Consider the following 16065-nt stretch of genomic DNA (forward strand, 5'->3'; position numbering starts at 1 on the left):
AAAACTTTTATCGATGCCCTCACTAAAGAGGTAGATGCCATCTCTGTTCAACAATAACCCACTCCAGTTATGAACATTAAATCTACTCATTGTAATGTCTGTTTTAGTCTTGAGCATTCCGACTTCTATTGTCCTCTTGTCTATGCATAACCACCACCACAACCATCACACTTCAACCAGTTAACTCAACATCAAGGACAAGGGAACTTAGGTAACCATAATAGAGGTTTAGTGCCCATGACCAAGAACTATCAACATCAAGACATGAACGTTCAACAAGCTTTAATTCCAGTCCAACCATTTACAGACAAAGTAGTAGTAACCTTGTTGGAGAAACAAAATCAAATTATGCAACAAAACTCCAACTTGATGAAAGATCAGCATGATCAAAACTATAATATGATTAAACAAACGATGCAAATGATGCAGTCTTTGTGCCAAAAGGTTATTGACATGTCTCCTAACCAAAATAATAACCAAATAAGCATTTTTCCAGGTCAAGCAATGCCTAATCCTAAGTCAACAAACACCGCCTTTGAAATAAACAGTATTCACTGTAATGGTAATATAAACTAAGGGGACCTACAGGCAGTCACTACCTTTCATTTAGGGAAAGTAGTTGATAACAAAGTAACTATGCCTGAAGACCACCCGCAAACAGAAGCTGAAAATGAAACCATACCAAATATTGTAATAGAAAATGAAGGCCCTACAACTGTAGAAGTACCAGTTAAACCACAACCAAAAGGTAAAACCTTACAAGACCCAATAATAGAAATTGAAGACCCTACACCTGTAGAGGTTCTAATATGGACACCTAGATGGAAAATGGCTAGAGATAAAGCAAAGACTAATAATATTGCTAAATATAGCGATAAAGCACCATATCCCCAGAGACTAGTTGTGTTTAAAAAGGACGAGAATTTTGATGAGATTGGGGAAGTGTTTAAAAATCTGACTATAAACCTACCTTTTCTAGATGCTACAAAAAGTTTACCTGGACACGCTAAGTTTCTGAAAGAGTTGTGCACCAAGAAGAAGAAAACCAACATACCCAATGAAGCCTTCTTAATTGAACAATATCCCTCTTTAACTGAACATAACGGAATTGTTAAGTACAAAAACCCTGGTCGTCCTACTGTACAATGCACCTTAGGTGATACCTTCATAACAACTGCTTTATTAGACTTGGAAGTGAGTGTTAACTTACTCCCTTTTTATTTATATAAACAATTAGCTCTAACAAAACTTCAACCAACCAAAATGACTTTGCAATTAGCCGATCGTTCTATTAAGTATCCCAAAGGCGTAGTTGAAAACATTCTCGTTAAAGTTCAAGATTTTTACTATCTAGCCGACTTTGTCATTCTCGACACAGAAGTTGCTCATGATTCCATTCCCATCATTTTAGGGCGTCCTTTCTTGGCAACCGCTGATAAGCACCCAAAAGTGTATTATGAAACCCCATTGAGACATATAAATTTGGTTCATTATGTGTTTAATAATCATGAAATAAATATGTTTTCATACTTTTGCAGGTATTTGCAGTAAACATAGAAATATTGGTTAAACCTGCAATAAAGCACGAGGAACGGCGTATATATGAATTCTCCCAAATCCATGTAGAAGCATCAAACTTCCAAAGCTCCTACCTCTCGAACCAGGACTCCGAATGCGACAAGAGAGCTGCTCAAACAATCAGGGCGATGAACTCTACGCATAGGCGGGAAGTTGTAAAACTGCCAAAATACCGGACTGCCATCGGATCGCACATGGACCCCTACTGCGGGGCCACAAGATTGGATGAGTCATCAATCATAGAGCATGTCAAGACAAAGATAATAAATTATTGGTGCAAAGTTGACACCTTGCATGTAATAAATTAGATTAGGTGTTAATAGTGAAAAAAAGGCAAGGTGTCACTTTGTTTTAATGTGGTAGATAAAAATGAATCAATGTGGTTTGATAATTCACGTGGGAGGAAATGAGATTTCTCTCAAATGGAGAAGAAATTAGACAAATGTGGGGACACTCCATTTACTCCCTTGACTTATTTTCCTCACATGACATTATTTTAGTTCCTTAGTGAAAATGAGAAGTTAGTTTTGGTTTTTATTAAAAAAGCTTGTAATAGTTTTAATGGAGGAACACTTGTTCTTCTAGAAAATATAGAAGTGAGTTTGGTTGTGGATATTTCTTCTCTCTCTCTCTCTTTCTCTTTGGTTTTTATTAGTTCATAAGTCTTTGTCCCAAGGATCATGAGCTAACTTCCTTTTGGGGAGTTAGTCTAACTCATGTGAGGGTAAACCAATTGTTGGTTTGGTAGGTTTAGGAAGAACAACTAACTCTACATCCTACCCCAAAATGGTAGTTGGTGTAGAGTTTAGTTAGAAATCAAGCAATGAGCTTAGAGATAAGTCATTGTTTGGTTTCACTTGCTAGCATGTATGAGCTCTTTAGTGAGCCATGCATGCTAGGGATCAAATCTATTTTTCCGTTAGGGACTTGTCTATGAGTCTAGGAAGAATCAAAACCTATTTCAAATCAACACTAATGATAGTTTCACATGAGGAGGATTAACTCTCCAATTTCTCTTTCAAATTTCCATTTCGGTATTAAGTGCATGTTTTCATTGTTAATGTTTTTATTAATGTTTGTATAGGAAGGAAAAATCTAACATTTATATTATATCCTTACTCCTTAATTTCCCTTTATTGTAACATCTAATTTTTAGTTGTTCTAAGCTTTAGGTTAGTTCGAATCCTTATTCAAACTCTACGAAACGAAGATCGTGAGTAAGGAATCTTGATTGCTTTTATATTAATTTAGAGAGTTCAAAACTCTAAGTAGTGTTTTCCAAGCTTATATCAAATGAATTTCGCTTGCTGTTCTAAAGTCATAGAACTCATGCTAAAGATCGGAAGTTGCATCAAGGGGAACCCCCATTCTCTTCATTCCTTTCCTTGTCGCTCGCTTTTGCATTTTTAGTTCAAATTGTGATTTTTTTCACTTTACAATAGACACATTCGATTTAAATTTTTTCGTTCCACTTGCAGGTACACAAAGTTAGGACTGGGAAACAAAACTACAGGAGATTATAAGACTTCCATAAAAAATTGAACTTACTGTGGATTACTTGACACGCGTGCGCTGAGTGTGTAGTCTACTACAGTGTGTGACCAAGGCCCATGAAAGTGATATTTCTTTTTTGCTGCTTCTGTTCAACCACCAGCATCTACAGATCTATCTTGCTACATTTCCAGGCCTAAATATCTGATCCTGTACATGAAAAATTCGATAATCCTTTGGGATTAATCGCATCGACGAATTGAAATGTTTGTTTCAGTTCAAGGGCGAAAATGCGGGAAGCTACAGGTTCCAATTTTCAGTATTATTGTAATTTTTTTTTATGTTTTTCTGCATGTATGCCATGTATATAGTATTAGGAAATATTTATGGATCATTATTTAAGTTTTAGCCTCGAATTATGTATGAATCAAGTTCGTATACCGGTAAATATTTATATACGATTACTTGGACATGATCTGCATATTAATGTATATTTACATATTAATGGTACTGTTTTGCATGGGTATATGTCTTTTCGTGATAAATATTTCTTGTTACATGTTTGATATTTCACGATACGCATTAACGGTTTTGTCTAATAAGTCGATTTTGTCAAGAAAGAGGAGAACATTCCAACGAGGGTTAAAATCTGAGTTGGGTAAGTTGTTTCTAAACCCTACGGGTAAAGTCGCTCTCTATAGGACATTCGCAATCTCAATGAGTATTGTCGAAATCGATTTATTATGCAATACAAGAGTCGTATTTTAGTTTAGGTATAATACTTTGCATGTTTAGTTTTGTCATCTATTCTCACAGATGTATATTGACTGTGATGCTAAGGTATTTAGATACGTATGAGTGATTCAAATTCCCCTGTTACTGTTGATATACGTTTACGTAATATCGATTTACAAATTAGCGTACATATACGTATTACTGGTGTTTATTTGCCTGTACGTATGGAAATAATTATCGATGACACAAGCTTGCCTATTCGTATAGCTATACGTATGAGTAGAGTACCTTCACATGCTACTGCACCTAGTATTGTATGAGTAGATCGTATTTGCATGTTTGTATTTTAACCCTTGCATAAATCTTAAAAAAAAAAAAAAAAAAAAAAAAAAAAAAAAATAAAAAAAAAAAAAAAAAAAAAAAAAAAAAAAAAAATAAAAATAAAAATAAATTAAATTAAGACCACCTTTGCATAAATTTTAATTCCATAAATCTTAAATCATATTCCAATGGTGTCTAGGAAACTTGAAAGATTGAGGTTACTTAATTAGAACCGTGCTTGCACGGAAATCCTCCCTCATATCTATCTTGTGACCTGGCTGTTGGTTTATGCACACGTATTCTTAGCTTCCCCTTACGTTTAGCGCAGCCTTTTAGGCATATGTTGTTCAACCCTAATGCTTAAGATAATAATAAAATTCGAGTCCTCATAATTCCCTTCGTAAGTTAGATTTAATTTTATGCTTGCATGAGATTAAGGTCTGGTTCCACTAAAGAAATTGAACATACCTATCGTCGAAAAAAATACGATAAGCAATTGCGTAAGTTCTCAAATAAAAATTGTTCTTCTTCTGCTAATTACCTTCATCACAATCCTTCGTCGCCATCAACTTCTATCATTATGGCCGACGATCCTCCTCCAGCGAGAGAGAGAAACCCCTCTCGACTTCTATATCGCATTACGGGGAAGGACCTTCTTCCCCGTGATCAAACTTGAGGACATTGTCGGTGATTTTCGTATCCCACCAAACGTTTTCAGTTTGTTACCAATATATCATGGTTTGGAGCACGAAAAACCGTACAATCATCTTCGTAGACTTCAACAAGTGGCAACAACATTTCATCATCCAGCAGTCTCTAAGGAACAACTCTTGCTTCGACTGTTTCCATTCACTTTAGCGGAAAAAGCGTCAATCTGGCTAGCAGGACAACAATCACAATCCATAGACACATGGAATAAACTAGTTCAAGCTTTTATGCTTCAGTTTTACACTCAGAAGAAAACAACTGAAATGCTTCAGAAAATTCAATTCTTCCGTCAAAATCCTCATGAATCCTTATTTACGGAAGCATGGAGTCGTTTTACTGATCTTCTGTTAGAATGTCCTCACCACCAACTAGAAAAAGTTGTCCTTGTTCGTTCATTCTTTAATGGTCTGTCTGATCATCAAAAAGAAACTCTTGATATAATGAACGGAGGTTGCTTCATGGACAAAGGAGCTACTGAAGCTTATACTTTTCTTAAAAACAAGCTTAAAAAAAGGTACACACTGGGGTAACACTGAGCCGTCTAGATCATCAAAGGATACTGTTACAAAAGCCACATCTATTTTTGAGGTAAAACCCGATCCTGAAATAAAAAATTTGATAGAATCCCTAACTAAAAAAGTAGATGCCCTTGCAGTTCAAGTAAACGATCAACTACCAAAACCAGTCATGAACGTTGACACCGCCCTTGTGTCCTTTGTCTTAGTCCCCGATTATCCCGATGCATATTGTCCCTTGTTATATGCTTCCCCTACTCAACAAGCGGAGGAGGCATGTGCATTCAACATTCCTAATGCACCGTGGAGACAACATCCGAATTTTTCGCCTTGGCCAAAATAACCAACAATGGGGGGCTCCTCCCGGTTTCGCTTAATCCACCTGCTCGACCTACCAATAATTTTATTCCATACCGCCAAGGAAATAATCAACAATACCAACAAGGTCAATTTCAAAATAATTCTAATGCTAATTATCGACCAACCAGCCTTTGTTCCAAATTTAATCCAAATCCCAACTATAATCAACAACTTCTAAGCAATAATCGAGAACTACTAATTGCAAGAACCCGCGCTTAACCATTACGGATAGGACAAATGAGACTTTCCCGCGGCATGAACCAACAAATCTCAAATTTTAACGCCTATCCAACAATCACTTCAAAGAATTGGCGCAAGAAAAGAGTCGAAGGCGTGTTTCTGCACAAGCAGTTCCAAACCCTAAACAAGCAAACGCCTTTGAACTTATTAATGCCCTCGGTACAAGCACCCCACCCAAGGTGAGGTCCATGCAATCACGACTCTACGATTTGGAAAACTGTCGACAATCGATACATGATGCCGATGATCAACCAAAAAGAACAGAGGGTTCCAAGGAATCTATTTCTAAGAATGAACCTACGGAAGATCCCCGTGATTCAACAGAGTCAACACCTCCAATGTAGGAAACAAGCAAGTAGACCTTTTGCCAAATTCCGCCCTAAGGCACCGCTTCCCGCGACGCTTTGGCAAAGAATAAACCCGATGACAATTTTTGTTGAAATTCGAGAGACTTTTCAAAATTTAACAATAAACTTATCTTTTCTCGATGCCTTAAAATTATTACCAAAACATGCAAAATTTCTGAAAGATATGTGCACCACAAAAGAAGAACTAATGTTCCTCAACAAGCCGTTCCTCATCAACAGTTTCCTCCATTACCAACACAATGGTATAGTAAAATACAAGGACCCCGGTAGACCAACGGTTCCATGCACCTTAGGTGACAAATACACGGCCATCGCTTCTACTAGACCTAGGAGCTAGTGTGAACTTACTTCCATATTATTTATTTAAACAACTAGGTCTTCATGAACTTAAACCTACCACCATGACTCTACAAGTTAGCGATCGCTCCATAAAGTATCCAAAAGGAATTGTGGAAAACGCCCTTGTAAAAGTCCAAGATTTCTTCTATCCCGTAGACTTTGTTATTTTGGATCTGAGAAGTTGCATGTGATTCCATTCCTATCATCTTAGGGACGTCCGCCTCGCCAATCGCTAATGCTCTTATTAACTATAGAAATGGTTCCATGACCATGTCCTTCGGAAATCTTTTCGGTCAAGGTGAATGTGTTCAAGTTGATGAAACAACTTCCGTGAGCCCCGACATTGATGGTGAGGTCAACAGTGGTTGACAAAGATTCCGCAAAGAGTATTTTACAAACTCTTTTCCGAAGATGAAGTGTACCAATTTCTTTCCTTTAGCTTAATTCGAAGTTTGAGGACGATGATTATACACAAGAAGTAAATGAGTTATTAGAGTCGATTACCATTATTTGACCCTACAAACGTTGATGTCTAGTAACTTGGATGATCATCAACTGTTTACTACATGGATGATGACCTTCCTCAAGAATCTTTAATACCCACCGCCCACCCCTGAATTAAAACCTCTTCCTTCGAATTAAAATACGCTGATGCCTTTGATGTCATGGTCGCCACCCGCTTATTATTTCTTCACAATTGATCGACGATCGAAGCTCGCTTTAATTAATGTCATTCAACAACATCATTCGCTATTGGATGGTCCCTCGATGATATTAAAGGCATTGAACCTAATGTGTGCACCCATCGCATACACTGAAGAAAATGCTAGGACGTCAGCAAGGCGGAACCACACGTCGCCTAAACCCTACCATGAAAGATGTGGTCCGAGAGGAGGTGTTAAAATTACTAGATGCGGGTATTATTTACCCTATCTCGATAGTATTTGGGTGAGTCCCGCATTAACGTAGTTCCAAAGAAATCTGGCATTACAGTTTGTGAAAATGATAAAGATGAATGCATTTCCGCCAGATCCCAAAGAAATGGCTTAATATGCATTGACGACTATCGCAAACTTAATGCCGCCACCGTAAGGATCACTTTCCACTTCCATTCATCGATCGATGCTCGAACGCTTAGCCGGTCATGCCTATTATCGCTTTTTGATGGTTATTCCGGTTATTTTCAGATAGTCATAGACCGGCCGATCAAGAAAAGACAACGCTCACCGGTCCATTTGGTACATTTGCATATAGATCTAATGCCTTTTGGCCTTTGCAATGCACCGGTACTTTTCAACGCCGCATGCTTCATATTTTCAGTGATATGGTTGAACGGTTTATGGAAGTATTCATGGACGACTTCTCAATTTATGGAGATTCTTTCGATAGTCGTCTATCAAATCTTGAAAAGGTCTTTACACGCCAGGAAGAGAAAACCTTGTTCTTAATTGGGAAAAATGCCATTTCATGGTTACTAAAGGAATAGTTTTAGGACATATCGCTTCAAAGGACGGAATCAAAGTCGACAAAGCTAAGATAGAAAAAATTGCTTCACTTCCTATACCAAAAATAGTTCGAGACATTCACAAGATTCTTAGGACACGCCTTGAGGTTTCTATAGGAGATTTATTCAAGATTTCTCAAAGTTGCTAGACATTTAACCAATCTCCGCTTAAAGATGCCGCTTTTTATTTCGGGCCAGTTGCAAACAAGCCTTTGAGGTATTAAAAAACAAAGATTAACTACCGCTCCCATAATTCAAACCACCGATTGGTCTAAACCTTTTGAATTAATGTGTGACGCTTTGTTTACTTATGCTATAGGAGTCGTACTAGGGCAACGCCGAGAAGATAAGCCGGTTGTCATTTACTATGCGAGTAAAACCTTTAATGAAGCTCAACGTAACTATACCACCACCTAAGAAAGAGTTTCTTGCCGTTGTATATGCTAGATAAGTTTCGTCCTTACCTAGTGGGTTCTCCAACTATTGTCTACATCGACCATGCGGCACTTCGCTATCTATTAGCTAAAAAAAGATGCAAAACAAAGGTTGATCCGATGGATTCTCCTTTTGCAAGAGTTTACTCTCAAATTAGAGATAAAAAGGTAGCTTAAAATGTGGTTGCAGACCATTTATCAAGACTTGTCGCTGATGTTGATAATCGACATCGAACCTATCCGTGATTCCTTTCCGTGATGAACACTTGTACTCTATTTTTCGGTCCCCCCTTGGTACGCCAGACATAGTAAATTACTTAGTTACCGAGGAATTTCCTTTATCTTGGTCTCAGAATGACCGAAAAAGTTTTATCCACGCGGAAATTCTATTTCGGGATGATCCCTACCTTTTCAAGTATTGTTCGGACTAACTAATCCGCCCAGATTCTCGACCGGGAACACAACGATGTGTTATCCTTCCGCCATGAACAATCTTGTGGTGGTCATTTTAGTGGTAAGAAAACCGCGCCAAGGTTCTACAATGTGGTTTTATTGGCCAACACCGTTTAGAGATGCACATGAGCATTGCAAAGCATGTAATCGCCGCCAGCTTAGGTCGATTACTCAACGTAATATGATGCCCTTAAATCCCATTTTAATTGTGGAAATCTTTGATGTATGGGGCATCGACTTCATGGGTCCATTTCCAAATTCTCATGGCTTCCTATACATACTTGTAGCAGTTGACTATGTGTCAAAATGGATTGAGGCATTGGCATGTCGAGCTAACGATCATAAAAACGGTCGCTTTTGTTTATAAAAGAAAATATTTTCTCGATTTGGTGTTCCAAAAGCTATAATTAGTGACGGGGAAAACATTTCGCAATAAAATTTTGAATCATTAGTAAAGAAATATGGAGTCACGCGACAAAGTGGCAACTCCAGATCATCCTCAAACCAGTTGGTCAAGTAGAAGTCTCTAATCGAGAAATAAAATCCATTTTGGAAAAAACCGCCAATCCATCTAGAAAAGATCGGTTCTACGATTATCCGATGCCTTGTGGGCATACGTAACAGCCTTTTAAGACACCTATAGGGATGTCTCCAGACGCCTCGCTTTTGAAAACTTTGTCATCTGCCGGTTGAACTTGAGCACCGCGGCTCTATGGGCCATCAAAAGCCTCAATTATAACACTAACATGGCAGGCAAAAAAGAAAATTGCAGCAGTTAAATGAGCTTGAGGAAATTGGAGTGATGCCTATGATCTCTCAAATCCTATAAAGCCAACATGAAAAGAGTGCATGACAAGCACATATTATGTAAAAAAGAGTTCAAAGTCGGTCAAAAGTTTTGATGTACAACTCAAGATTACACATTTTTCCGTGAAAATTAAAACTCGATGGTCCGGGTCCTTTTCATCGTCTCTCGGGCTGTCACCCCTTATGGGGCTATCTCTCGTGGAAAAAACGAAATGATGGTAGCTTAATTTCAAGTAAATGGCCGCTTTAAACATTATCATGAGTTGCGCTCTCGTGATGTCGAAAGAGACTCTTCTCAATGATCCAAGTTTACAATGCACTAATAGATTCGGCTAGTGTACTTCTTTTCCATGTATTTAAACAGAAAAGTATGCCATTAGGGTAGCCGGCCCTCTTCTATTTTCTTTTCTAAAAATCCCTAGAGTGTGTGGTTGCAAGCGCCGAACCTTTAGTCCACAAAAACTCTACTACTTCGTAACCGAAAGTATAAATGTCTTCTCGATAATCGAAAGCAAACGTGCCTCCGTGAAAACAATGGGTACCAAAAATTTCAACTCCTTCTTTCTCCTCCCTTTTCTATTCTCTTCCTCGCTAACTCCAACTCATCATTTGGTCCAAATCTCACCCATCTCGAATTGGTAATGGTCATAGTACTTTTGCTCGAAAAGCGACGAGTTTAAAAGGATGGGGTGGTGTATGAACCGGCCAAACTCCTTTTCGTCTGTGTCTTGATCTTTTATCCGAGATGAGCTGGTATAAGGTATATTATTGTCCGACACCAGCTCAACAGATAAACTTCGCATCGCCGCCCCGCTGTTCCTCCCATGTGTTGATTCGCCTTGAGGATCCGACGTTAAAAGACTCACATTCGCCTTGAGGATCCGACGTTAAAAGACTCACATTCGCCTTGAGGATCCGACGTTAAAAGACTCACTTTCGCCTCGGAGGATCCGGACGTTAAAAGACTCAACATGTATATACTCATTTTGTTTTATTAGCACCCAAAGATGGTGCCCAAAGAGAGTCGGATATGCACCATCGGACATTTCCTAGTTCAGACGGGCAATGGATTCCCCCGTGCCAACCCCCCCGCTCAGTTTTCTATGTGGACTGTTTTGGTATGGTTTGAGGCTATACCATATATGTACTAAGGGTAATATTATTATTAGACCATTGCACAATTGGTCAAGGATGGTACCGCCCTAAACCCTAGGCCCCCAAAACATAAAGGATAAGCCACACCGGGCCGGATTGGGTTCACCCAGACCATGAAAGTTGCCTCGAAGTTTAAGCTGTTGTGATGTGTTGTTTTATTTGGATTTTCGTGTTGTTGACACGCTCTTTCTCGATTTGTACATTTGTATATAAAGGATAAATAAATAAAACCAAAGATTGTTAAAAAAAAAAAAAAAAAAAAAAAAAAATTGATGTTTGAATGTGATTTTTCATATTCTAGTGGATGGCATTTTTAATATCGATCGTTTTCGATATCTCATCCGTTAAATTCGAGTTGAAACGAATCAATTTCCACGCTTGAAATTTCAAACATTTCGACATAAGAGGAATTTCTGTAATTCATTTGTACTTGGGCCAAAAATTTTACCCCACCCCAAAACCCAAGATCCGGTACAAAGCCCACGCGCCAAGGGGCACCCACGCGCCCACCCCCTCACTTCTTCTTCTTCCACAAAACGGATCTTGGTCCCTCACCATCCACTCGCGCTGCAAGGCATACCAAAGAAGTTGAATTCGACCACAAGACGCTGGCCAAACTCCACCAACCTCAACCCCTTCCTCCAAAGCACCACCTCCTCCACCTCCTCTTGCTATTTGCACCATCAAAATTTAAATTATACCGCTTATGGCAGCACGAAGACTAATTACAAATCGAGAGAAATTTCACAAATCTCTATAATTCCGGATGTTTCACCCATTTTTGATGAGGAAATTGAAAGTAGAGAGTGGGAATATCTATTGCATCAATCCCAGCTCAATATTCAAGAATTGGTGTTGAAATTTTATAATAATGGAGGTTTCCGGGTGATTTAATTTTGATTACGGCGGATGGGATGGAACGCGGAACTCACACCGGAGTTGATTTCGAATACCGCAGATTCCGACATTAACTCGATAGCCCGACCGTTATTGTCGAGTATCCCACCACGGAGGGATTTGATGTTTGACACGCTTCGAGGGGGAGTACAACATCGCTCGAATCGCGCGGTACCAAGATTCGCTTAGACGTGAACCAATTAGCCGCCACTAATGGTTGGCGACAACGCCATTGGAACTTCAAAGACGCCCGACGTGGAACAAGACATTCTCTTGCACCGGCTGTGGATCCTACAGAGAGGAAGCACACTTTCTCAGATGGTCCATTTCTGGGCCATATTCTTACGATCGCCAAACAGTCAGCTCCTCTTTGCTGTGTTTTGTTACTCACCTTATGCTTAACTTAGGGTTCCAAATCTACTCCATTCATTGAAACAAGGTCTTTCGAGAATTTTGGAATTTTTGAGACTTGTGTTTTAGACCATTGGGACCAAAGAGCTAGAGATGACATTGAGCATGATAACGCACCTCTCCTCCTCCTCCTTCACCACCGATCGTTTTTAATGAAGATACCATGCAACCTAATCAATACTCCTATGGATGCCTTGAGGAACATGAATTCTAGTATGCAGGATGTTTCTTCGCCAGAAGAGATGATTACTTCCCGTAATGAATTCCAAAGAAGAAATGAGAAATCGCCAAGGCCAATTCCAGAGAATGATGATGGCTAATCAGCAAGAATTCCAAGATCGCTTGTTACAGCCTATAGGCCACATTCCCTTCAAATCACCAATTTTTGAAGTTTCGTCGTGGGTCAAGACGAGAAACCCCGGTTCATCTTCTTCGCTAACCCGAGGATTCCCAAGAGTCTGTTTATTTTTTTTGGTTTAGAAATGACTATGTCATTTATTTCCCTAATGCATTGCATTTTTATTTTTTTAGTGCTAAATTATTATATATCGGTTGATTTCTCATAATTTTGTATCTCCGCACGGTTTAAATGAGAAATTATTTATGTTATGCTTAATATAGTACTTTCAAAAATATGAGTTTGTTCCTTGATTCATTGGGCCTACTCTCAAAGCCCAACGGTCGAACCCAACGGATCGATCCAAACGGTCACATGCCCAACGGGTCGTAAAACCAAGTTATAAATACAACTCTCCTTTCCTCTTTCACTCATTCCCTTCTCTTAATCTTCACAAATTCTTCTTCACAAATTTTCAATTTCTTGCCAATAATGAATAAACTAGAGCGATGGGAAAAGGAGCAACGCTAATGGGCTATCACATTAGTCGGATAATGTTGTTTATCATTATTCTCTTGTCACTATGCATAACATGATCCGTAACATCTAGATCTATGTAACCGCCTTTTTTCTCGATTTTCATTTTGTATATTAGTATGGTGTGTTAAATAATTCTCACACATTTGTATGGTTACGATTAAATGGAGAAGTTCCAGATTAATTAGTTGTGTATATTAGTCGCCTTTTTCCTCTCTAAATAAAAATAAAATAAAAAATAATAAAAAAAATAAAAAATAAAAGAAAAATAATAAAATAAAAAAAAAAAAAATAAAAATAATAAAAATAATAATAATAAGTAACAAAGAAAGGCCATCCAAAACTCACCAAATAATTAATGGATACACATCGCGGTTCAGAGAAAATCGCAAGACGACGCAAGGTACACATAACACTTGTCACACATGTACTCGATTATTCTATCCATATTCTATTACCGAAGTTATGATCATCATTTCTGAAATTACGTAAGTTTAACTACCCCGTGAAACTTTTCCTCCGTGATTTTCTAAACATTAAACCATCTCATTAATTGTATTTGGATATCCCGACATGACAAAGACTTATCGTGGATCCCCTATGATGCTTTGTTCATAATCACATGGGTCATTAAATACACTTGGACTCCAGATTGGTATAGCCTCATAGATTGCCTATAAATCTTTTTTTTTTTAAGCCATTCTTATTCATACAATTTTCACTATCCTTCCTCAAAGAATGGCTCAACCAAGAAAAAAATAACGGCAGAGAAAGACTACCTAAAAACTTTCAAGAAGGCCGGTTTTTCCTTATTTTGACACTGAAATCATACGCCGAGGATGGACGCCTCTTCTATATCATTCAGCAGCCTAGTTATTCCCGAGAATTGGTTTTGATGTTCTACCAATTTAGCGGATATGAAGATGGAAAATTCTACTTCAATGCCTATGGACAACGCATTGAATTGAATAAGGAAATGATCTCCCACATACTTCAAATCCCAATAAAACCTGTGAGTCCCTTTGTTCAAGAGTCATCATTCGATTCAAAAAACTTTTTATCATGAAGCTACCAGATCTCATGGCGACGCCGAACATACACATCACATGGTTCTTCAACGCTTTTTGAAATGTAATCAACGCGGTTGTGCTCCACTGGTTGGGACATAATGTGGTAGGTACATCACACCAATCTGAAGTCACAAAGCCTCAACTTCACCTACTTTGGATTTTGCAAACTCAAAGAGATGACTTTTGTCTAATCCAACACCTCTGGAACGTAATCACCAAGAAAACAAGACGGTCAGCAGTTCTACCCACTTTGGTTACGCAGATTATGATGCATTGGGGTTATCCAATAATATCTCCAGAGACACCCCTTCAAAGAGCATATATAAAGGTACTTCAAACAGACTACTCCGTTGGTTTTTGGACCCCTGATGCTCTGATAGATGAGCAGAACACCTCAAGCTCCAATTCTGACCATTTATTTGACGAAAATGTCATGCTGAATATTATTAATCCCATGGAAGGCATTAAACTTCTTCATCAGGGTTTGAGGGAACTACACGCCGTCGTAATATCATCATCACAACCCTTCAGATTTCCAAGATCGCCAAGCAACGATGATGTGAACAAGAAGAGATCTTGGAAAATCATTCTCAATTCTTGAAAAATCATGCTCTCCTAATGGAAAATCAAACGTACTCTCTGCCACCCAAGGGGACATTCAGATGCAGCTCGCCAACAAATAGATGACCTAAAACAAACCGTGCAAAATATGCATCTCCTAGATCAATATCGTAATCCATGATATTACTAAGTCAATAAGTATATAATCATATATGTTATTACGCTTTTTCCGTCAGACTATGTATTTTATCTTATCTTTTGTTTTATTTTGTATGAAATGCTTAGTAGGATTGTCATCATTTCCATTGTGACTAATATAATTTTAACATGTGCTCTGAGGAGGGTCTATTTTCTTACATACTCATTTTTCCATCCAGCTTGCCGCATCTAGTTCATTACTTCATCCATCATGGCATCTTCATCAAACACAAAGATCTTCATCATCCATGGTCCCTCCCAAACTCATTCCCCGAAAGCAATCCTTTTAGTCTATGATGGATTCCAATGCCTATGGCCATCTCTTCCATGATTACATCACAAACATTGGGTGGTCTTCCCTAATTCTTCAACCCGACCAAACTTATTCTCCAAGTTTGGCTACATACTTTTATGCTAATATGGAAGACACACCAAAGATTCAACCATGCACATGGTTTCTACTTAGAAGGGTTCACAATCCGAAGTTGGTGACACACCCCATATCTTTTCTCGAACAACAACTTGCCCTAACTTTGACCTTCCATATCACTTAACCCGCCGTGATCTTGGCATTACATCTATCATAATTTACCGCTTCTTTTCGTGGCAAGCATTTCGCGACTCTTATGGTGATGGTCTTGAGATCAAACGAGAAGGAGATGGCCATGTACCATGGCTAACATCACCATTCCATTAGCAAGCATGACCATGAACATGGGGACCGCAATGTTATTTGTACTCGAACATTATGGGAGATTGGCATTTTTCTACCGCCAATGAGGTCGCCGTCAGATTCAGTGCACTAGCTCGTGGTCATGCTTTATTTAACATTTTAGGTTGTGTTGTCTCCAGCCTGAAACGAGCTTGCACTTTTCGTGATAAGTATATACTTTTACCTACCACCGCCATTTAATCATGAAGACACATTTCCCACAGTTTGCAGCTACTTTTCATGATCGGGTCAAGGTGGATTCCATGTGCCCAAAGAAACAAAATCATTCGCTTCATTAAGGTTTCATTAATGGAAGGAAGGCCCGTTCCGCCGA

The sequence above is a fragment of the Coptis chinensis genome, chromosome 2 (genome assembly GCF_015680905.1).
Source record: "Coptis chinensis isolate HL-2020 chromosome 2, ASM1568090v1, whole genome shotgun sequence".
Taxonomy (NCBI): Eukaryota; Viridiplantae; Streptophyta; class Magnoliopsida; order Ranunculales; family Ranunculaceae; genus Coptis; species Coptis chinensis.